Genomic DNA, 22,216 nt, shown 5'->3' with positions numbered 1-22,216 from the left:
AGACCTCACTTTTCATCCCCCATGAAACCATAAGTCATGGTTTTCTTCTTAGCTAGGGTGTGTTTGGAATACAAAATGTCAGAAAAATGTAAGGTTGTTTTGAGTCACAGGAAGTAGTTTTCTTTGCCAGGATGACATTGATTTAAAAAAAGAGTCTACAGGTGAAGGTGTAGAGATCTCTACATAATCAGAGATATTCTGGTTCTTTCCAAAGATGCTGGCTACATCCCTATCCGCTTGTGAATTCAGTGCAAATGATAATGCAACCAGGGATAAATGGTGGCACAAAAAGTTTAACACTGGAGGGTAACTGGAAGTAGGTGATGCATCAACACCTCTGCCAAAATTGAATATGAAGGATAGAAAGTGTGCTGGAAATGGCTTCAAGGGAAATTTATGCCTAAATAAGCTGACAAAATCAGCAATTTAGGGCACTATTTTTTACCACATCTGACAGGCTTGTAAGAGAAATTGGATATAATTTTTTGAGGGAATGATGGTATTAGGTAAAGAGACATCATTTTTGAGACCTATTAATAGTCAGTTGTCCAGGGATATTTTAAAAGGCAATGTTGATTCCACAAGAAGCAATGACCATCTAGATCTTTCCAATGACCAACTAGATCTCTGTGCATCAACACTTTAGTGCAGGAATGCATGGAAACGTCAAGGAATTTTGGTTGTTTAACTCCACCATTTTAGGCATGGCCAGATGGCCAGGATGTGGCAATTATCAGTGGCCATAAGCTGCTGATGGTTTTCTTACCATCATCTGGCTGGTAATCGCTACCCGAGGTCTACTTTTACATGCACTGTGCACTTCAAGCTCCTTTCAACCCTGTAACATCCTTTTTATTTCTCCCCCTCCCCCTGCCCTTTATCTGCCAGAAACCATTCTAGCATAAGTGAAAATTCAGACTGGTTGATTTTCAGAATGATTTTCATGATCACGCAGAATTGCTCAGCCTTGTTCTGCACACAGTTTGAACCACACATGCAGGATTTCATGCCTCATGGAACAGCATAAAAGTACACTATCTAAAATGGGCCAAAATTAGATCAGTGTTGGTACTACTGTACTGGATGATGAAATTGTTGAAAGGTTGTTACATTAAAAGTCCCATTAATTTGTGTGTTGTTGAATCAATTTTTTAATGCCTAAAAATACTAAAAATAAAATTACCATGCTTTTCTGCTGAAGACAATATTTTAAAGACATTATTTTATAAGCCAGTTTCAGAGAAAAAAACCCCATTTTTCTGAAAATAAACCATGATATCATCAGTATAATGAATTAAACACACAGAGAAGAGAGATTTTACATGCATCCAAAATATGGTTTCTGAAAGATAGATATCTTTTTTCCCCCTTTGTGAATAATGCCCATTGTGTGCCTGGTTAGAAAGCAATAGCTTGGTTATGAAATAATGGAAATTTTATCCATGAAAATGCTGCCTGCACATTAAAATCATCCCACATCTGACAGAGTGCTGTCTGCAAGCTTCTGGGCTATAAATCTATCAGTAAATAAGGACTGTATTACTTGGCTCTTAATGCTGGGTGAATTTCTTATTAAACGGCTGACTAGAATGTGCTATACATGAAAAGGAGAACGTCAAATTAAGCTGTGCTGTAAAAATTAAAGCACAAGATGAGCCAAATGCTAGCATCTGCACTTTAACCCATCTTACATTTTCCATTCTAGGTTCAAGCTCCAAAGCCTGTGTGGTAACAGCTCTGCTGCTTGCTTCTTGCAGCGTGCACCTGGAGGTCCCAGGGCACAGCTGCACAGCAGGGACAGCCAGGAGCATTTCAAGGGACATGCCTGTGTGTGCATAAAGGAAGGTTCCTGTGTGGGGCTGATCAGTGCCCCAGGAGCTGGTCACACCTGGACACTCATAAAGCTCGGGAGATGGATGCAACTGGATGTCATTCACTTGTTGGAAACTGCTGTAGTCAAGGTGGCAAACTCTCAGGGTTCTCTCCATCATTTGAGTCTGGCTGCTCTGGAACCACCCTTTTAACATTTTTTTCCCAATCCTCTTCTAATGCCCAAGCAGAATCACTGGCAAGGGATGGCCAGGGTGAATACAGAGAGGGATCAATGAGATACTTGTCCCCTGGTCACAAACCTTACTGGATGGTGTTGAGTGTGGCCAGCAGATTGTGATGGTTGTCAGCTCACTCTGTCCACAAGGAAAAGCTACAGGATCATTTCAAGTGTGACAGCCTGGATCTCATATACAGGGGATGCAAAAGCTCCATTACATATTCATAACTTTGGGAAGAGCCTGCACTTGGGTCTAGTCACACCTTCGGAATTCTTCAGACTATAAAGGAGACAGGTTAATAGAATTTTACCTTAGAAAACTTCCTCCACAACCAAAGAAAAATTAAGTGTTAAGAAAAGTTAAGTGTTTTAATAGGCTGTGGAAGACACTTAAGTAACATTTTCTTCCCAATCTGATTACATATTAAAAATTCATTTACATGTTCAGCAGTTCCCAGACCTCTATTGGCTCCAGTGGACATGGACAAACCCCCAAAGCACTTGCAGTGAATTTGTAGAGATAGCAGGGACTCAAGAAAATTGGCAGGATTTTTTTCTTCCAGTATATTGCTGTGATTGGGTCAAGTCCTTGCTTTCTTCTCCCCTGGCCCTGGTGCCTGGACCTGCCCATGCTCTAGATTTAAGCTTTCCTGGTAATGCAAAATGGTGCCTTAGCATGAGCCTCAAGCTCATCTCACTCCCTGAGCTTGGATGTCCCTAAGGCTTGTCCAGGATGTTCTCACTTGCTCTTCTGGCTGTTCTTCATCAGCACTGGGCAGGGTTCTCTGCTAGCACTTATTAACAGGAACAGTTAGTAGAAACTGCAGGACTGTAAGTTTCCAAACATCCATGCTGTGCTTTTTGACAGCAAGTAAGAACAGTTACAAATACCTCCACCAGTAAATCCCAGTATATTTATCACCTACCCACATATCAAACTTATCTCAAAGCAAGCTGTGCTTAAGTCTCTAGTGTATCTAGTTTTCTTTACATGTTTTTTTCCTCCTCTATGAAATATGTCAAGTATTCTCCTTTTTTCTTTGTGTGTGTGTGGTTTTTTTTAGTGATGTGTCTGCAAACATTTCTGTTATCAAACACTTGGGAAACAAGCAAGCTTTACTTTTGTATTATATGTATTTATTCTTAGCAGCTTAATATGTATGTTTAATCATAAGCCAGAACCTAAAACCGGTGACTGAAAACTGATATTTTGACACTAAATACTGTAGGATTTTCTAAGAGACAACTGGACTACACTAAGTCATTTAGAAGTGTCGGTTTCCATTTAATATGAGAGGGTTTCAGAGCATGTTTAACACAATTGCTGTTCATGGAAGACCTCTCTATTTCATGTGTCTTTCACAAATACTTCTGCAGCTACCAGGGAGAAGAGAAAGTTTGTGTTTGCTTCAAATTCCTCAGGACAGAGATCAACACAACTAAGAGGTTAAATGCAGGGCTGGCTTCACTTCTTTAACACTAATAATAATAAAAATACTGTGTAGAAATTTCCCTGCTTTGTTGTTCCAAACTTCTCCACAAGTAGGAGCAGCTAGGACTGTAGTCCCTATGCCAAAACAGCATTTTGGACCCCTCAGATCCCACAGAGGCTCAGTCAGGCAGCACAGTCCCATCACAGAAAGTCTTCTTCAAGATCAAATTGTCAAGATTTTAGATAACTACTATTTTCATACTACAATAAGAGTTTATAACTACTTCTTACTAAGTTTTTTGTTTGTTTGTTTTGTTCTCCCCTATAAGAGGGGGTCTTTTTCTTCTATGTCCATGTGTTACCCAACAACTGGAAAATATCCAAAGAAGGAGACCAGAGGCTCCCTATTAGCAAAAGGCTCAAAGAGCTAATGAGATCTCCCAGCCCTTCCTTGTGTTCAGTGGGTGTTTTTTGAGGACCCATGGGAGGAATTCCAATATGGACAGGATGATTGCTGTTTTTCAGAGGAACACAGTGTGCTCTAATATCCCTGAAAGCTCTCTTAAGGCTCAGCAAACAGTTGCTGTGTGGAAGGCTCAGATACACATACAGCAGGAAAGTTCAATTGTCATTCAGGTGAGTGTTCCTATTCATACAGGATCAAATGTATAATTTCTCCAATTATTCAGGAATTTGGGATCTTTGTTTCAGTCCAGTGAACAAAACCAGTGACAATCTGGGCTCTTAATTCAAGAAGATTATGCACAGCATAATTTGGTTTTTAGCTGTCTCCACACTGTGAAGTTCACACTCACACCATGCAAAGCAGTTTTATCAAATATTTACCACTCTGCCAGACCACTTGCCTGCTTTATGCTGGCCTATGAAATACAACAGCTAGAAAGGCATTAGTCTCCCCAGGAAGAGAAAAATGGATACTTAACCGTCACGACTCGGGGAAACATGAATTGCATGGAAAGCCACCTGAGCAGTGACAGCTAACACAGCAAGCTGTGTCAAACAGAGCTGGGTGCAGAGTGTACCCAGGTGGGCTGCTTCACTCTGGTCAGACTGTTCTGATCCTAATGAGTTTGGCAGGATCAGTTGGAAAATATCTAATAAACAAAACACATGTGTGCGGGCTTGTAACCCATTTCAGACCTCACTCACTTTCCAAACCAGATGCTAAATACTAACCTATTTTAGCAATTTAAAAAGCTCTTTGTTTTAATATCCTTTAATGAAATGCCATGGTAAATAGATCAAAATTAAGTTATTTGCTGTATAAACATGTGAATTGTGCCTGTGTATTATGATCACCCACACTCATGACAGGGTCTTGCTTGGCAGCCAGCTTAGGTTTTGCACCTTTGGATGTTTTGGAATATGAAGCTAAGACACAACATGAATACAGCTTTGCTGAGTTCCAAGTATCTCCCCTCATGCAGAACTTCACACATATGAGAAATGCTACTACTCAAAAGCATTACTGCAAGAACAGAGTGGTGTTGATCAGAAGCTGTCCAGTTTAAAATTAAGATATTAATTTGTTTGGCAGTCATTTTGTGTTTGTAAGTCAGGACAACATACTTACAGCTCAACAGTCTACAAAACTCCATGAGAAAATGGAAAGATTTTTATCAACAAAACACTTGAAGCAAAGCACGGAACATTGAATTCTGTGAAACATGGAATAGTGGAATTATCCTGGCAATTTACATGTGAGCTCTGAGTCAGTGCTTTCAGGCAGGGAATAATTCCACATATGCATCCCTAATGAAACAGGATCATAAATCTTTCTGAATGGTGCTTTTCAGTTTTTTTTTTTTTTTTTTTTATGCTTGGCTTCAAATTTGTCTCCTACAGGCAAGACACTGGAAGACAGAAGCAGCACAGGGTCCAGTCCATGAGACACAGTTCATGAGAGCATTTTGCTATGTGGGACCCCATTTGTATGGTCTTATCCTAGTTTAAAATGGGTATTTATATGAGTATTTGTAATGGGTATTAAAAAAAAAAGAAAAGAAAAAAAAGACAAAAGAGCAGAACAGCAGGGCAGGTAGCAATCGCTGTCTGGGGTAGCAGATAGCCTGGCCTGCTTGATTATAAAAAAAGAAATAAACAAAATAAACCAGAACCACTAAAACCTTAATAGGAATATCTGTCTAATTTAGCTTGTGGGGAGGAATACATTAAAGAAAATAAATGTGTAGGTCTATAACTATCTTGCCTTTTTGTGCTGCTTTATGCTATAAGTATAAACAAAAATCTTTCCAAACGGATTAAAAAAAGAGGTGGATCTGGAGCTAGTCAGTGTATTTGGGCCCTGTCAAATATTGTGGGATACTGCCACAGCACAGGCAGTTGCAAAAATGCCCAGAGGTAAAAAGAGAGTGTCTGGAGGGACAGGAAACAGTCAAAGGCTCAGCTAGCCCATGCTGGGACTGGGGGCTGTCATCCTGGAGAACTGGATGTGTGTTACTCCCCTCCTCTGAAAGGCTCTGCCAAAGAGATGCCACTTCATCTGAGATGTGGGCTCAGGGAAGGGAACATTCCTGGCCTTCCTTGACTTCTAGCTCTTAAAAGAGCATAAATTGGTAAATCAACCAGTAGCATAATTAGAAGCTGTCAGCATGATATTCCTCCAGGATATCTGTACTTGGAAAGTCTTGCAGAGAAAAAGAGATAATTCTGCAAGTGTGGTGCTAAAGGTCTCAGTGCATCCTGTTCCCTGCCAGGCTGAAGCCATGGCATTTGGCCAGAAGCATAAAGGAACAGGGTTTCCAGTGGTAGTAACCAAGTGACAATGCTGGGGACTTGCAATACACTGCCCCCCAAACATTTTAAATTGTATTTGATGAGCTGCTGATATGGTACTGCTGGATATATTTTGATAGTACTGCAGAGAGTGAATGATGGTTTGGGTGCTACCAAAAACTCCACTTTGGAATTTGCTGTCCATGAGACTAAAGAAAAATACCCCTTTGTAGGAGTAGCTCCCTGTTACAAAGGCACCCTTGCCAAGTGCTACCCAAGCCCAGGATATCCAAGGATATACCCTGTGGGTCTTTCAGGGTGTTTCCTTGCCTGGATAGGAGTACAACTGCTGCTTCCCTGTGGGAAGTTTCTCAGCAGGTCCAACACCATGGTTCCAGGGGCGCTTGAGTCCATACTGGCTGCACAGGGAGCAGCTTTATAAATCTGGAGGCTACAAGCACGTCCTGCTTCAGTTCACCCTTGAGGTTAAAGAGCCTGATTAATCTCCTCCAGGCCATGTTTTTTAAGCCCTTCCCTGCACCCTCACCAGGTAATTGACAGCTGTGTCCCAAGTGGCAGACTCCTTCAGCCAAGACCCCACCAACATCGAGCTGTGGGACCAGATCCCACCACATATTTTGTAGGTTGCAGTCCTCCTTTTTCACCATGGTGAAAGGTCTGGCTTTCTCTCAGCCCTGCTTTTTTTACTGGTAGAAGTGCTACCAGGCAAGCTGCTTTCCATACTACATTTGTGCAGCAGATTATTCCCAGCTCAGCATGATGCTCCCTACCTGGCCTTCCTGAACTCATTTCTGCAGATCACATCTCTGCTTCACCTCAGCTACATTCAAATTCTGACCTCATCTCTACCTGCTGAACTTAACACCACACTGACCTCCACAGACCCCACATTTATTACTGCCAGGACCGTCAAGAGCACAAAATTTTCTGTGTAAAAAGGTTTAGAAGGGCTAATCCACCAGCTGTTTGCAGAAGTAAAATCTTGGGCAGGTGTTTCATTTTACCCAGGCCAAATGCTGTTGAGAGGGCTGTTCATAAACAGACACATTTACATGAGCATGTGGAGAAATAGGTGCTTGCCTTTTTAATACACGAGTCACTTACAGAGACACAGAGAAATATTTTCAGCCAAGTTGTGCCAGGGATTAATTTGACAGACTTAATGCAATTAGATGGAGTTGAGTTTGGCATGGTGACCTTTTTCCTTTCTCCTGGTGTGCTCCATGTGTTTGCCCAATGACCCTCCAAACAGCTTTCAACTGATTTAAGGCTTTTCTTGTTGTTTGCATTGGGAATTTTTTTCCTCCTTTTTTAATATACAAGACTGCTTCCTTTGTGTCCTGGAAGAGATTCTTATGTCTTAAGTATCATTCTTACAGGGAAGTTATGCTAAATCCAAACCCCTCAGTCAGAAAGGGGCGTCTGCCAGTTTCCTCTTTGCCTACTAATGCAATTGCCAGCAAGGGGCACCAGGATTTCAGCAGAAATACCAGGATCAGGGAAACACAGATTTTAAAGCTGACATTCACTGTCTTTATGTGGCCACTTGGTGAAGCTGGTGGGTTTTACAGAGAAAAGAAAAAGCAAAACCCCAAAACTGCCCCCAACATCAACAAAGGCACATTATCAACAGCAACAGGCTGAAGCTCAGAACAGCAAAACCAACACTGCCTCTGTCTGTGCACTCCTGAAGTTGTTAAACAACAATACAAGCAAACATACATCTTAAATTTATTAAAGTTCTTAACACAGGTATGTTTATATGCATCCTGAAAAGAATGGGAAGATATCCAAGGATACAGATTGTTTCAGCATGCACAGGACTTTGTCAATAGAAGAAAAACAGGGAACAGTTAAGTACAGTTTTCTCTAATTTCATAGGAATCCAAGACTACCTTGCAGAAGAACAAAGATATTTAGAAATAAATGCTACTTTTTGGACATGTTAATTATATAATGTTGTCCTTTTTTCATGCTGGCAAGTGCTCTGGTTCCTCAAAATTATCTCTGTATCTGGTGCACAATAATCTATGCTTTTGGTGCTTATAAATGAATTTGAAATGATGGTTTTTAGAAATAAAAGCTTTTCTGTGTGCTTGTATTCTTTTAAATCGGGCAGATACCATAAAAGGTGCCCTCCCAAGTCCCAAAGTTTGAGACATGACTGAAATGCAAAGATAGGCTGAAGCCAACCCATGATCATGGAGGGCCATTAGCTCCTAGGAGATTGGAATCTGCATTTCAAGACAGTCAAGATCTGCTCACTCTATACTTAGAGACCCCCTAAAAAACTCCGAGAAAAATCCACAGGGCTGGTGATTACCTGGTTCCTGTGCAGAGGAGCTGACAATGCTTTCAGTCCATGTTTTCTCTGATTTGGTCTGCCTTGAACTTTTGAATGAGTGTGATTCATGCAACTGAACACTTCAATGAACAGTACTTAAGCCCTGGTTTGGGGAATCACAGAAGCACATTTGCCCTCAGCCTCGCCTTTAGCTTCTGAGTAATTCCACTGAAGCTCACAGTATTTAAGCCCTCACTTGAATTTAACAAGCACTTTGCTGGGTTGATGCTATTTTTACATGTCTCTCTATGGGAAATTAGTGCATCATTAGAGGTCCAGATTTGGTGGGGTTTTCCTTTTTCTTTTTCTTTTTTAATTTAGAGCCCCAATTTTTTGAATGTATGATCTCATGGCAATTCCAATCCTTTGAAACTAAACATTTCAGAATTTTTTCTATAAGATTCCCGGCCACTAGGAAATAACTAAACACAGATTAAATGCCTTATGCTGTTAATAGCATGCCATTTAGTTGCCGTGGACTCAAACTTGAAGTGTAAGGGTGGTTACAAACAATAAAATTAACTAACCCTCTTTTCTGCTCGCCATCTGCCTAGACACTGAAGGACCGTACAGCCTCTAGCCAAATGAAGGTCTCGATTCCACCTGCTGCTCGTTTTGAGTCACAAGGACTACCAGGCAGATGAACAGCTCAACACCTGCATTCCATGCCCCTGGAGGTCCATTCCCGAAGCAAGGAATACAGTCTACCTCGCACAGTACTGAGAATAAGTATTTTCACATCCTGTGCATCATGTCACCATTCAGCCCCGACTCCGGTGTGAGAAAGCAAGGGGAGAGCACTGACCTTTTTACCTGTTGAGGGGTACTTTAGAGAGGACCTCCAGCAGCACGGGCAGGGACGGGGGATGCCGGGCAGCCCCGGAGCTCCCGCTGCTCACCGGGCGCCTCGGGGGAGCCGCGCTGGGTGCGCACCCCCGCCGCTCGCCCCTCTGCGAGCTTCCCGCGGTGCCACGGCCCTGGGCAGAGCCCCGAGCCCCAGGGAGCCCTCCGGGACCCCGCCTCAAAGCTCACCAAGGAAAACTTCCCGGTTCACGCAGAAACCGTAGGGCAGCATCTTGCTGCCAGCACGCCGCTGTGCCAGCGGGGTTCCCCTGGCAGCCGGTCCCCTCACAGGTCAGACGAAGCGCCCCGCACACTCCCGCTGCTCCCTGCCAGCCCCGCACGGCCCCGTTCCTCCCCCAGCCCCGGGCGCTCACCTGAGCTCCTGCTGCCCGTGTCGGGGTCCCCGCCGCGGGGAGGGGGCCGAGCTCCGCCGCCTCCCCGCAGCGCGGCAGCCGCCGAGTGCCGCGCTGCCCCCGGCTCGGGGATTTATCGGCGGAGCGGCGGGGTGGGGGAAACGCCGTGCGCAGGGAGCCGCTCCGGGGCGCGCCGCCACCGCGGGCAGCCCGCTGCTTCCCGCCCCCTGGGCGGGGGGAGCCGGCGGGGTCGCGCCCAGGGAGGGGAGGGGAGGGGAGGATGAGGATGAGGATGAGAGGATGAAGATAAGGATGAGGATGAGGATGCAGCAGCTCCGTGGCGCTCCGCGGCGGCGGCAACACGGCACCGCCCCCTCCCCGCCGAGGAGCACCTCCGCCCGCCCGCCCGCCGCCGGGCACCGCCGGTATCGCCGGGCACCGCTGGGCACGGCCGGGCACCGCTGGGCACGGCCGGGCACCGCTGGCCGAGTCACCGGCACCGCTCCTGCCCGGCGCGGCTGCTGCCGCTGCCCCTGCTTGTCCCGTGCCGGGGGCGCTGCTGGGCCCGTGCCGGGGCGCTGTCCCTGCCCTGTGGGGCCGTGGGGCGGCTCAGCTGCCGCCCTGCCCGGAGCCCAGCTGCGGAGCTGGGTCAGCCCGCTCCCCGCTGGAGCTCAGCCCGCTCCCGGCTGGAGCTCAGCCCGCTCCCCGATGGAGCTCAGCCCGCTCCCGGCTGGAGCTCAGCCCGCCCTGGCTGAGCGGGCAGCCGCACGGGGAGAGCTGTGTCCGGGGCAGGGCCCTTCCGAGGGCTGGTACCTGGTGCGGGAACTGCCTGGGAACAGGCAGAGCCTGCTCGGGGCTTGCCCGCTCTTCGCAGTCCGTCCCTGGCCTCCCGGTGCTCACCGATGCCGGAGATGAGCTTCTGGAGCAGGCGGAGCTGGAGTGAGAACCATGTGGGCTTGCGAGCGTGTTTTGGGATTGTAACGTTGCGTCCCCGCTGTCCAAACAAACGGGAGTGGAGTCGCTCAGTTTTGCAATGTATACACTGTACAGAGCGATAGATATTCCATGGAAGTACCATAGAGGGAGTTTAGAGGCCATCAATGACTACAAATCAAGTAGTTGTTCCCTCTGAGAATGACAGAATTCTACTAGTAATTTTAAACTTTGTCAAATGCAACTTCGATGCTATATTTTCTACAAAAATAGGTAGGATGGAAGCTTCCCCACATACCAAATAATTTGGATAAAAATCCCACAGGAGAGTCTTAAAAAGCTTCTACTTTTCTAAGGAAGGAAGGATGCATGGGATACTAGGAAAACAAGAAGAGAAGAAGGAAAGTAAAAGAACCTCTGTTTTATTCTAATGAGGTTGTCTCTAATCAGAAATGGTATTATTATGCACAGCTTTAGAAACTTGTGTTTTAATGTGGAGGGTTGGTTTAAAAATCTGCTCACTAACTCTCTGTTCCTGTCTCTTGCACTTTACCAAAGGGACAGAAAAACAGGAGATCTGTCCTGGTGCTTTCTGTTGAAGTGCATCCAAGACTGCTGGAGAGCTCCATGATCTAAAAGGACAGTGGAAGATGGCACAGATAAAGAGCCATCTCTGGATCTCATTAATGACATGCTAATACACTTCTCAAATTTTGAACAACAAAGGAATGAGATTCCCAAGCATTTTTTATGGTCATCAGTGCTGAATAAAACTTCTGTCTTGGACTTTCCATGGAGTTACTGACATCTCTTCTGTCTGGGCATTAGAGGAGGATGATAAGGCCGACATGTACTCATATATCAGCCACAACAGGGCCATAATCTTCAGCAGGGCCATCATCATGATTAGTGTGTATTTAGATATGTGCATGGTGGTATAAAACAACTTGCTGTCTGACTCCATTCTGACATGTGTCACTGGCAGCAACTCTGCATCTAAAATGTAGAGCTCCCTAAAATACATTCCCCTAAAATACTGCAGCTACAGGTAAAACAAACTTCCAGGAGCAGGAGCTGGTTGTATCAATCCCACACGGAGAGCCCTTCATCCAGGGTACCAGAAAATGAAAACAGAGACTGAAAAATAAAAGCAATATTATGAAAAATTAAGGATGGAAGGAAGGATTTTAACTGAAACAAAGTGTTCTCAATGAAAGGCACAAATATCAGTCACTCACAGCTGAATGATTTCAAGTTGATCGGAAGCTGGGTGGAGTGACAGCCCAGAAAGTTTCACATTAAGTCAATTAAATCCCATTATTCTTTAGATTTTAAAAACTAATTAAATTAATTTCATGTGACTGTGAAAGGAGCTGAAATGACTGCCAAAAACTGTTCTTGTGACAGGCTACAGAGGCAGCATTAGTCAGTAATTATGGCACCAGGCTGGTACTCAAGAGAGTTTTGTGTCTTATCGGCCCAGCTCTGAGTGGTGATAAGAGGACTCTTTAATTTCTATAAAGTGATACTGGGCATGAGTACTCAGCTTGCACGGTGGGGAGGAATCACTATAACTGGATCGTCTCTTACTGCTTCCCAGCTATACTCCTCCAAACAGATCAGTGATTTTCTAGGCATATTTGTAGGTAGATGATGAGTTTCTTCCTTTCAGATATCACAAATGTCTTCCCATGGAAAGGAACATGCTTTTCAGACAAGGCTTCATATGCATTCAGGTATGTGTGCATGCATCTGTTCAGTCTACCAGATTTCCATCATGGCAGGACTGTGGATGCACAGGGAAAAGTAGCGTGGACCATCTTGTGAGCTAACCACAGTCTGCCTTACTTCAGTTCTGGGTCATTCAAATATAGCTGATCGTGCTGAGCCACGATGTTTTGGGCAGGAAACACCCAGCAGGGAATTATGGGCTGGTTGCTATCTGCACACATTTCTTTTTGTCGTTCTTTAACGTATTGCCCTTCTCCTTTCCTGATCCATTCTTTGCATTTAGGTTGCTATTTCTTTCCTAGATGGTCACTGGACACATCACCAGGTCTCTGCAGTGCTAGAAGGAGCCACCAGAGTGGCTCTACCAGCAGTGTGTTCTGTAACCCCATCCCTTCTGTCTGCAGGGCTGGCTGCTCAAATGCTGATGCACTGCACATGGGATTCATCTGCCTTTAGCTTCTGACACTGTGAGTTAATCACCAGAGTGCAAGCACATCACCTCAGGCTCTCTGTGTAGCTAATGGAGAGAAATAGACACCTCCAGAAGGCAACTCCTCTCATCCATCTCAGGCATCCTCTGCGGGAAGATGAAATGAGCTGCCTTTTGGAGGGGCCCATTTCTCTCCACTGAGTCAGAAGGGAGCCCAGGGTGACTTGCTTAGATAAAGATGATTAACGTTTAGATATGTACAGTAAAGTGAAATGAATCTCAGTTCTTTTGAGTAATTCTGGTAGCCATGACCTAGTGGAGATTGAAAACCTCTTGAGAATTTCCTGCACATCCTATAAAATCCTAACTGGGGGCAAATCCGAGCTGCTTTGCAGTTTTCTAGCAAACAAAAACAGTGCTGATCAATTGGCTTAATCCCAGGGCATGAGGATGATGCTAATCTAGGAGGGAATAGAAAAATGTTGTTCAAGCAGGCTCCAGAGGTGCTGTTTGGCACTGGCAGGTGGCTGCTCCCACCCACTTGTCCTTCTTTACCTGGTGGCTGGCTGCTCAGAAACAGGTGTCTACAGAACCACTCTAAAACAGGTTCTTGTTCAGCACTAGAGTAATTCAAAATCCATTTAAAACGCTCTTGCAGCTCTCTCTGAAGCACCTTGTGCTGGCTATGATGAGATGCTGTAAGAGAGACTCACCAGATTCACCATAGTCCTTTTTAGTCCTTTTCTCAAAACTGCCTCTTTCTGAGCTCTGCATGACACCCTGTTACCTTCCTAAGGAGATAATTCCCTCTGAACAGATGATCTGTTGTGCTGTCAGTAACCAGTAATCCACTGCACTGCAATTACTTCTCATAAGCAAATTAACAAAACAGCATCCTCATTTATTTGGATTAACTTCTGCAGTTAACAGTTGACAGATGATACCAAAAATACTAGTGTAAATAATGTGTAATTTTATGTTTGAGCTTCTCAGAAATATTCTCAGGCTTATGTTATTCATGGGTGGTCCCTGGCCATTGGTAGGACTCTGAGGTATAAACAAATGCTATTTCTGCAGGGAAAAGCAGAGCTGCCCTTTTAAAAAATTCTGTCCTAATAAATCTGCTGAAATTCAGAACTTGGCAGAATCATACACCTCAGCAAGGAGGAGTCAATTGGTCGTTAGTTTGCTGTTGTTCTCTGGTCCTTCCTCGTCTACATGTCAGTACTGCAGCCTCAGACACCCTGGAGCTGTGCTGTGCTGCCTGGTGCTGTCAGTGATGTCTTCTTGCTCCAAGCAGAGCAACTGCAGTGTCAGCTCAGCAGCAAAGGCCAGTCTGGGAGCACAGCCCAGAGGACACAGCACCAACACACTCACATCGAGCAGACAAACTGTTAATATCTGTGGCACTCTATGGGCACAGCATGTTCTGGTTCTGCTGTGCTGGAGCAAAGTCTGTGACTTGTTTATTTGTGCAGTGCTGAAAATAATAATGTATTATCTTACGTATGTGCCTTACTCGGGGCGTGTTCTTGCCATCTCTCTCAGTGGCACTGGTAAGTGCTCACCAAATGTCCCCTTACTCCATCACTCCCACCTGGTTATTTTGCAGGCATATTTAGCAGGATGCTGCCTTGTAGCCCCTCCCCAACCTCAGTAGCTCATTCTTGCACAGGCAGTTCATGTATTGCTCACAGGTTGTATGGATTCTGCTGTGCTTAATGCTTTAGTGATGTCTTAGTATGATATATCCCACCCAATGATCCACCAAGGCTGATGTTTGTCCCAGGCTTTTGGCTTGCTTACACCTCTCTGGTTGGCATTGTGCTCTACAGCATACAAGCTTCAAGTCCCCTGAATCTCACCTTCTGACTCTGCAAGGTGTCTGTCACACCCTGCCTCAGGCCAGCTTCCCTGGGGCCATGGTGCTGCAGTGCCTTTTTCCAGGCACTGTGCACTGCCTGAGGACCCCTCTTCTTTCACAGGGCAGAGGGCTCAGATCACCCAAAGGTGCTGTGTGAGGATGCTGCATGTTGACTGAAGAAGTTGTGTTCACTTCTGCTGGCTGTTTTAGAGGGTTTCCTAGAAAAAATGAGAAGTTGGTGAACCATCATATAAATTTTCCTGGCATATATATTTGGAAGAAGATGTTAAAAAAATGTAAATGTGGTTAAGGGGCTTCAAAATTCTACAGAATGTACCTCTAGTTTTGATTTTCAATGGTCTACTCACTATTGGCACAGGAGTTGTTGTGGGCTCCTGCCTGGACTGGATAAGAGACCCCAGTGTTGATTAAACTGTGATCAAACACAAAACGCAGACTATCCTCGACAGAGAACTAAGTGCTTCTTATTTAGACACTACCTAAAATTAATTATGGGATCTTTTTTTACTCACAATAAAGTGAACAGAACAGGATGTGTCCTGCAAACCCTTTGCTTATGACTGTCCAGTCAATATTTAAACTCCAAGTTTGTTAAGAATTCATTCAAATTCCTTATCAGATGTTTAGTGATTTTGTATGTATGGGGAGAGTCCAGTACAGCAGTCAGTGTATCTAAACACAGTCAGAATTTTTCTTCTAAACAGGAGTGCGCTAAATATGCAATTTAGTCCCTTATTGTACAGTGACTGGGTGATTTCCCCTGTGTTTATTTTTCTGTAATTTAGTGTTATTCTGACAAACCACAAAGAAATGTACATAAATAATTTTCATGTTTCTAGATGAGAAATGACTGAAACACTATCTTAAGACCTTGGAAGTCTGTATCTTCTCAGCTTAATAACAAACATTTGCAGAGACATCAAGCAAATAATAGTGTGCTGTTATGATTTGAAATATGAACACGAAGAAATTACACAGAAAAGAAAAAATGTGGCTGAAGTGGTGAAAAGCAAAATCAGTTTCACTCTCAGCACTCATGCTGAGTGCTCAAAAAAAGCAGCTCATGTTTGAAGTTGTCTGTAGGCAATAGCTACTGTTGATAAAATCCTTATGAGTAAAGTCATTGTGTTTCCCTTTTCCCAAAGAACTCCCCCAAACTTTGACTTATTTTTGCTATCATATCCTACAGCAGCTCTTTAATTATATCTATCCTGCTTCCTGAGCGTGTGTCTGTGATGACTGTGAATTTTATGACAGTGTTTTTGTGCTGCTGCTGCAACATCAGCTTAAGTTAGCTGGGGGTGTTGTGTGGTTCTGAGCCTGACTGTAATGGGGATGGACCACTGATTTGGGATGCTGTTTGAAAACACTGCCATTGCTGATATCAAAGGATTAACTGGTGGTGTTGAGGGGTGATATATAGAGGAAGGGATAATATGATCCTTTAATAGGGATGTGTCTCATTATGTGTTTAAAAGATGAAATCAAGGTGACACTTAATGGCTACAATTCTGTTTCTGTCTGACATTTGATACAGTTGCCTGTGTTGAATTAATTTGAAGTAGTTTCAGGTGCTTTTATGGCAAGAGTTTTAGTTGCGCCCAAAGCCTGCTGAAATTGATAAGAAAATTGCTCAGTTTGAGGGGTTGTGGATCACACGCTTGGAACAAGTCATGCAGAGACCATTTCTGTTCAGACATGATGTGTTCTATTCCTGCTTTTTCTGTAATAAATATTTATGTCATGTTTCACATTACCTAAAACACAACAAAGGTGGTGACGTCCAGTTAGAGGGTCACTCAATTTCAGGGGTTTAAAAACGCCAAAAAATTGAAGATCTATTAGGATCTAACAGTGCAGAAAAATTTATGGGTCAAGGAGGTATACATAGTTTTTGAGAACATGTATGTTCTAATGTTTTTAGAACAGCAGCTGCAAGCAATCAAGCAGCTGGGGTTGGTCAAATAAGAATTCCCACCACCATCAGATGATGCAAGAAGTTACCTGCTGTGATTCTGTTGTTCTTTGTGATAGCACTGCCCTCCCCCCCCCCACCCCTCAGCTGAGCTGACTCTTCTCTATAAACTTTCTGACACGACAGAGCCAAGCTTGGCTATGTCACTGTTAGGAATGGGGCTTTTTATGGATCATGTGTTTCTCAAGCACACATGGAATGTTTGCTTTGCGCTGTGTTTGCTGCTGGTGGCTGCCTGATTTCTGCATGGGCTACCAGGTGCATCCCAGCTGCTGAGGGGTGTTGCTCAGTCACAATCCCTGACAAGTTGACAGCTTTGCTTCCTTCTCATGGCCCTCATGTGATCAGTCTGTTTTACTCATGGCTATGTCTGGGGAATACAGAGTGTGTATGCAGGACAGTGCTGCTCTGATGTTTTGTCTCTACACACACACACAGAGTGAATGGGCAATGAGTCAGCCCTATTCAGTAAGGGGGGCATGGTCCAGGAGGTACAAAGACATCTGAAGATGTTTCCCTCTGGAATCCCAGATTGTTCAGAAACAACTTTATGTGCCCTGTCTATGCCATTTATATATTTTATACCCCATTGCTAGGTTCTATTGTCCACCTGTGTGTGTGTGTGTGCACTCGTATTTGATACAACACACAGGTAGGTGACACAGCCCAGGCATCCTTGTCACAAGAGACACTGTGGGATCACAGAGGGAGAGCCAGGTTTATTTTCTGTGTAACACCAGCACAGGCTCAGATCAAATGGGATGGGCGGAACATTTCTGCATGTAATTCTGGAGACATTTCACACCCCGTCACTACCAAGCAGTGTTTCCTTTGCCTAGTCTGCCTTCCTTTAGGCTCATCTCATTTAGCCTGTGATTATTTAGAGGAAGCAGGTGGAGAATTCCCAGTGAGAGGATTAATATAGATGGAAATGAACTTGTCTGTGCAATCAGGCCAGCCTGTTTTAAGAGAATTCAAGCACATATGTTACATGGAAATTCCAGTTTCCTGACCCTTCATGCTCCTTGCATCTTCTACATAATTTAGTTGCTCCTTCCCCATAATTTAGTTGCTCCTTCCTCAACACTCCATCTATCTGCAGTGGAAATCAGTAATGACAGAATATTATTGATCTGTCTGGCAGCATAGTGAACAGTAGTTAGAACTGACTGTACAGTGTCCATTACATTTTAATTTCCTACATTATTAGTTCTGTTTATCCCAATCTCTTGAAATCTTATGCCAGTCTGCTCCTTCTAGAGCCTACAACCTCCTCTCATTTCATTTTAATTCACACGCTTCTGGTGAATAAAAATAGCAGGGGTTCTGTCTACCAACAGAAAGACTGTAAGAAAAGCAAGATTTGTTTGGCACCTCTTTCACTAAAGTGTTGCCCTGTACATCTTTTGGGGGAAGCAGTGCTCAGGCAAAGGTGAGCTGTGGACAGGAGCCCCGGTGCTGTTTAAAACAATAGATGTCTTTCTCTGAATCTTCCCCTCTGAAAGCCCAATGGAGGACTGACTCAGGCTGCTATCGTCCTGCAGCACATTTCCATAATGGATCTAGATGCACAGTAGCACAACCTGACATTTCATTATTTTTAATAGTGCTATTGTTGGAAGGAGCTGCTGAAGTGAGTGCACATTCCAGCAGCAGACAGAGGTATTAATGTGGAATCACAGCAGCAAGTGCTGAAAGACGTGTGGCTGGGAGAAAAGGCCACTGACAGCGTACAGTACACAGAGTAAGATTCAATTACACAATATTTATAAGCCCATACTTTCAGTGGTGTGCAGCTGCAAAGAAGGGAGAACAAGCCTCCTGTATGAACAGCAGCATGTGCTTGACCAAGAAGAGAAACGACTGGCCCTGTGTGTTTGGTCGTGTGCTGCAGCCTGGAGGTGATCCTGCTGTTGTCAGCTGTTCAAGTGAAGGGAATGTGTCATTCATTTTGTGGAACAACAGTGTTTTTCTGGATTTATGTGATCTCTTTTTTCCTTCCCACCCTAAGCTTTGCTGCCCTGCCCCATCTGGAAGGAGGAACAGCTCTGCCCCTCTCCCTGCAGAGCTGCAGGATCCATGGGGTTCCAGCTCAGTCCTGGCTGAGTGAACAGCGCTGGGGACACTGGTGGGAACAGCAGAGAACGTCCTGGATGTGGCAGGTGCCAGCACAGGCACCTGACACAAGTCACAGGTGACGCCCCAAGGGATGGCTGGGTTTTGCAGGTGGTTGAGATGAGAAATACCTGTGAAGTTGTTGAAATTCACAGGTAAGTGAAAGGGGAATTCTGGAGACTTTTTGGAAGCACAGCCTTGTAAGCCCTGCAGCACCTCAGCCACACAATCAGTAAGAGCATATAAAGGTGAGCTTGCCTACATCCACTCTATCAGAACTACCAGATTAGGGTATGGATGTTGCAATGTGGGGACTGATGGGGAGGAGGAAATTCAGCCTGGGCTGTTCATCTGGGAGGAGATGGAAGGCTTCCCCCATCCTGCAAAACAGAACTCATGCAGGCATCTCCCAGAGGGGAGAGATGTAGCTGGCAGAGGGCTGGGAAGCCCATAGCAATAGGAGCTTGTGATGACCTTATGATCGGCATATCTGTGTCCCAATACCAGACATCACAGGTCAGGGAGGAAATACTGAGACTTAGGAAGGATTCTATTGTATCCAAACGCAGAGGAGGGAATCTGCAGATCCCAGAAGCAGCACTGTACAGCTTACCCTGACTGCAAAGCCTCCATCACTTCTTTTCTCTGGGGGCTCAAGGGTGCATTCCCCAGCTGTGCATTCTTTAGCCATGCTGGTGTGAAGGAAAGGCATCCAGATGAGAGCCAACATGGCTCACCTGAGTTCTCTGGGACACACAGGGCCCTGGGGAGCACCAGAACCATGGAAGACAGAATATGTTCTCCCTTCCAAAAATATGTATTCCTACCTCAAAGCTTCATTATTATTTGGTGAACAACAAAAATATCGTTACCAACAAAGTGGCTTAAGCAGATCAAATTTTGCTATAGGCACATTTTTAGTGGTGTTTGACTGTAACTGGGAAAAATCAGCCAGAGAAATCCTGAGACCTCATCTCTGAAATATATTTTAAATACTTTTAATATATTTTCAATACTTTTACATGTTTTGCATTTTCCTTTACTGTGCTCTTTGGATGCAGCCAGGTAATCCCTCAGCAAACTCATAACCTGACCTTCTGCTAACACCACATACTGATTCCAATACTGAGTTTTTTATAGAAATGTGGAAAGCAATCTATTACATTTGGATAAATATTTAGGAGGACTTTTTAAAGCCCAACTCTTCCCAGTGCCTTTCTTATATTTAGGTGCCAGCTGAGGTAGACAAGTGGAAATGTCAAAACCTCTGGAATGGATTACATTCCAGAAAATACAGTGCACTGCGAGGAAATTAGGAATATTTAATGACAATAAATTCCTCTGAGAAAGGACAAGATGGGTTGTACGAACAACCCAATCTATTTGTCACAGGTAAGCAAGTCATGAATAACAAATGGACTCTAATTTAGGAATGTAAATAGGGAGATGCCTAATTTGAGGCACCCAGGTCTAAATATTTTAGGCATCATTATATGAAAAAAGCAGGCAATTTTGTACAGTTGTCTGGGCTCATAATGGGCCCTGGCTAAATCTAGTTTCCAATAGCAAGGCTTCAGGGGAGGTTTAATGATGCTGCAAATAGCAGTGCACAAAGCACTGTAACCATTTACTTTCTTTTAAGTTACAGCAGCATTTTAAGAACAGCCCCCCCTCCCTCACCCCCGCACACACTTCTGCTCTCTGTTCAGATTTTTGTTATAGAAACACCAATTTAAGTCATCTGACTGCTCAGCTCAGACTTCAGGGTGTTTGTGTGGGGCCAAATGACCCTCACCACATCCACTGGATGCCATCTCCTGCATGGAGAGCAACAAGACTGCTGTGCTGGGGGCTGCCTCGTGGTGTCAAAGTCCAGGGGGAATGGATGGCAGCATCTGGGGGACAAACCCACAAACTATTTCTAAAATATGTCTCCGCTCATCTTCCCTGTTGCTGACAAAGGTATTGTAAACCCAAGTTTATCTTCTCTCCTTGCTCAACCAGATAGGAGCAAAAGAGAGTGCAGCTTTAGCCTTCTTTCTAGAGAAATGGTGAACAAATTACTCCTGACATCGTGGGTAAAGGTATTTGCCACTGTGGTGTGGCATCTTAAAGGCAAAGCTTGAAATGGAGTAAGTCCTTGGGTAAGAGCAAAGCAGAACATTTCAGGGACTGTAGCACAGCAGAGGAAGCAATGAGTGAGATTTTGCTGTTGTCTTTGGCCACTCTGACACTAATGCAGATGTGCTCAATCTTCAGATCCACCCACAGATGTTTCACATTGCTTTTGTAAAATGGAGCTGTTGTCAGAGAAAAGCGACTCTCAAGAACAAATAACAGAGGGAGAATGGTGCTCTTTGGTGATATTTTCTAAAGGAAAATATCGAAAGAAGGTCTGTACATACACATTTATCACAGTCATCAAAAAGTAGAAATAATCCCCTCACACAATGACTTCTTCTTAGATACTTGGAGTTCAGGCTTCATTTTCTTACTTGAATGTATTTTTTATTATTCACGGAATTTGTTCCTTCCATGCATTGTGTAAATAAGCACAGCTGATGAATAAGTTGGAGAGTTAACATGGATCATTTTCTCCAGCATTGCTGATGAAGTTATGAATATTTTTCACTTGCATGTGGGAACATGGTTGTAAACTATTTTCGCCACATACATTTCAGCTCTGTTGTTGTGGCCCAAAACATCTCTCAAGGAAACAGGAAAAAAATGAAAAAGCCACTCAGCCAAAAGAACTTTTCCTTCTCCTTGTTTTTAATGTGATGATTTGGTTGGGATGACTGGCAGAAGGTGAATCAGAAGAAACTAAATTGCAGAACAGTTGGTGATCACAAGATAAATGTAGAACAGTAATTAAAATTTTATTTAGTATGGATCAAAATGTAGGGATCATAGTAGAGATCTTATACTAAAAGGGAAAAAAAGGAGTTCACAAAGAGGTCATCATATCCCTGGTAGCATAGGAGGGAACTTTTCAGCAAAGAGGAGCTGCTTGTCTAGCTGTTACTCCCTCATGATCAACAGGTACAGCACTTCTGGGGGCCTGCTGAGCAATGGGTGAAGATGTTATTTTGGGAGGACCCTGGTCCCTCTGCTATGCTGAGTCAGTCCTCGGGAGGCAGAAAGGAAGGGGAATGCCACAAATTGTGAGCAGAGGTGGCCCACCTTGCCTGGCTCCCCCCTGCATGCTCGGTGACATTCTCAGCAAATGGTAGCCCCCAAATTCTGCTGACTCAGCTGCCACCACAAGAGCACACTGCTGTCCAGGGCTGACAATCTGGCAATATAGTCAGGCAAAAATAGCTTCAGTACCTGAAGTTGGTGGTAGA

The 22,216-nt window shown here is 44.3% G+C and overlaps 1 protein-coding gene across 4 annotated transcripts in view; it reads right to left on the bottom strand.

Annotated features, from left to right (window-relative positions):
• Window positions 1-10,765, bottom strand: part of HTR1E (5-hydroxytryptamine receptor 1E) — a 34,263-nt gene extending 23,498 nt beyond the window's left edge. For 3 of the 4 annotated variants that reach the window (XM_064412595.1, XM_064412597.1, XM_064412596.1), the window contains exon 1: window positions 9,822-10,123. The gene's annotated coding sequence lies outside the window, so the exon portion shown is untranslated. Of the gene's footprint in view, window positions 1-9,821; window positions 10,124-10,613 lie in introns of those variants that run through there. The other variant, XM_064412598.1, reaches the window with a different exon arrangement.
• Between the last annotated feature and the right edge of the window lie 11,451 nt (window positions 10,766-22,216).

The sequence above is a fragment of the Passer domesticus genome, chromosome 3, assembly GCF_036417665.1.
Source record: "Passer domesticus isolate bPasDom1 chromosome 3, bPasDom1.hap1, whole genome shotgun sequence".
Lineage (NCBI taxonomy): Eukaryota > Metazoa > Chordata > Aves > Passeriformes > Passeridae > Passer > Passer domesticus.
Note: the sequence above shows the minus strand (reverse complement) of the source record. Positions and strands in the feature narration are given on the sequence as shown.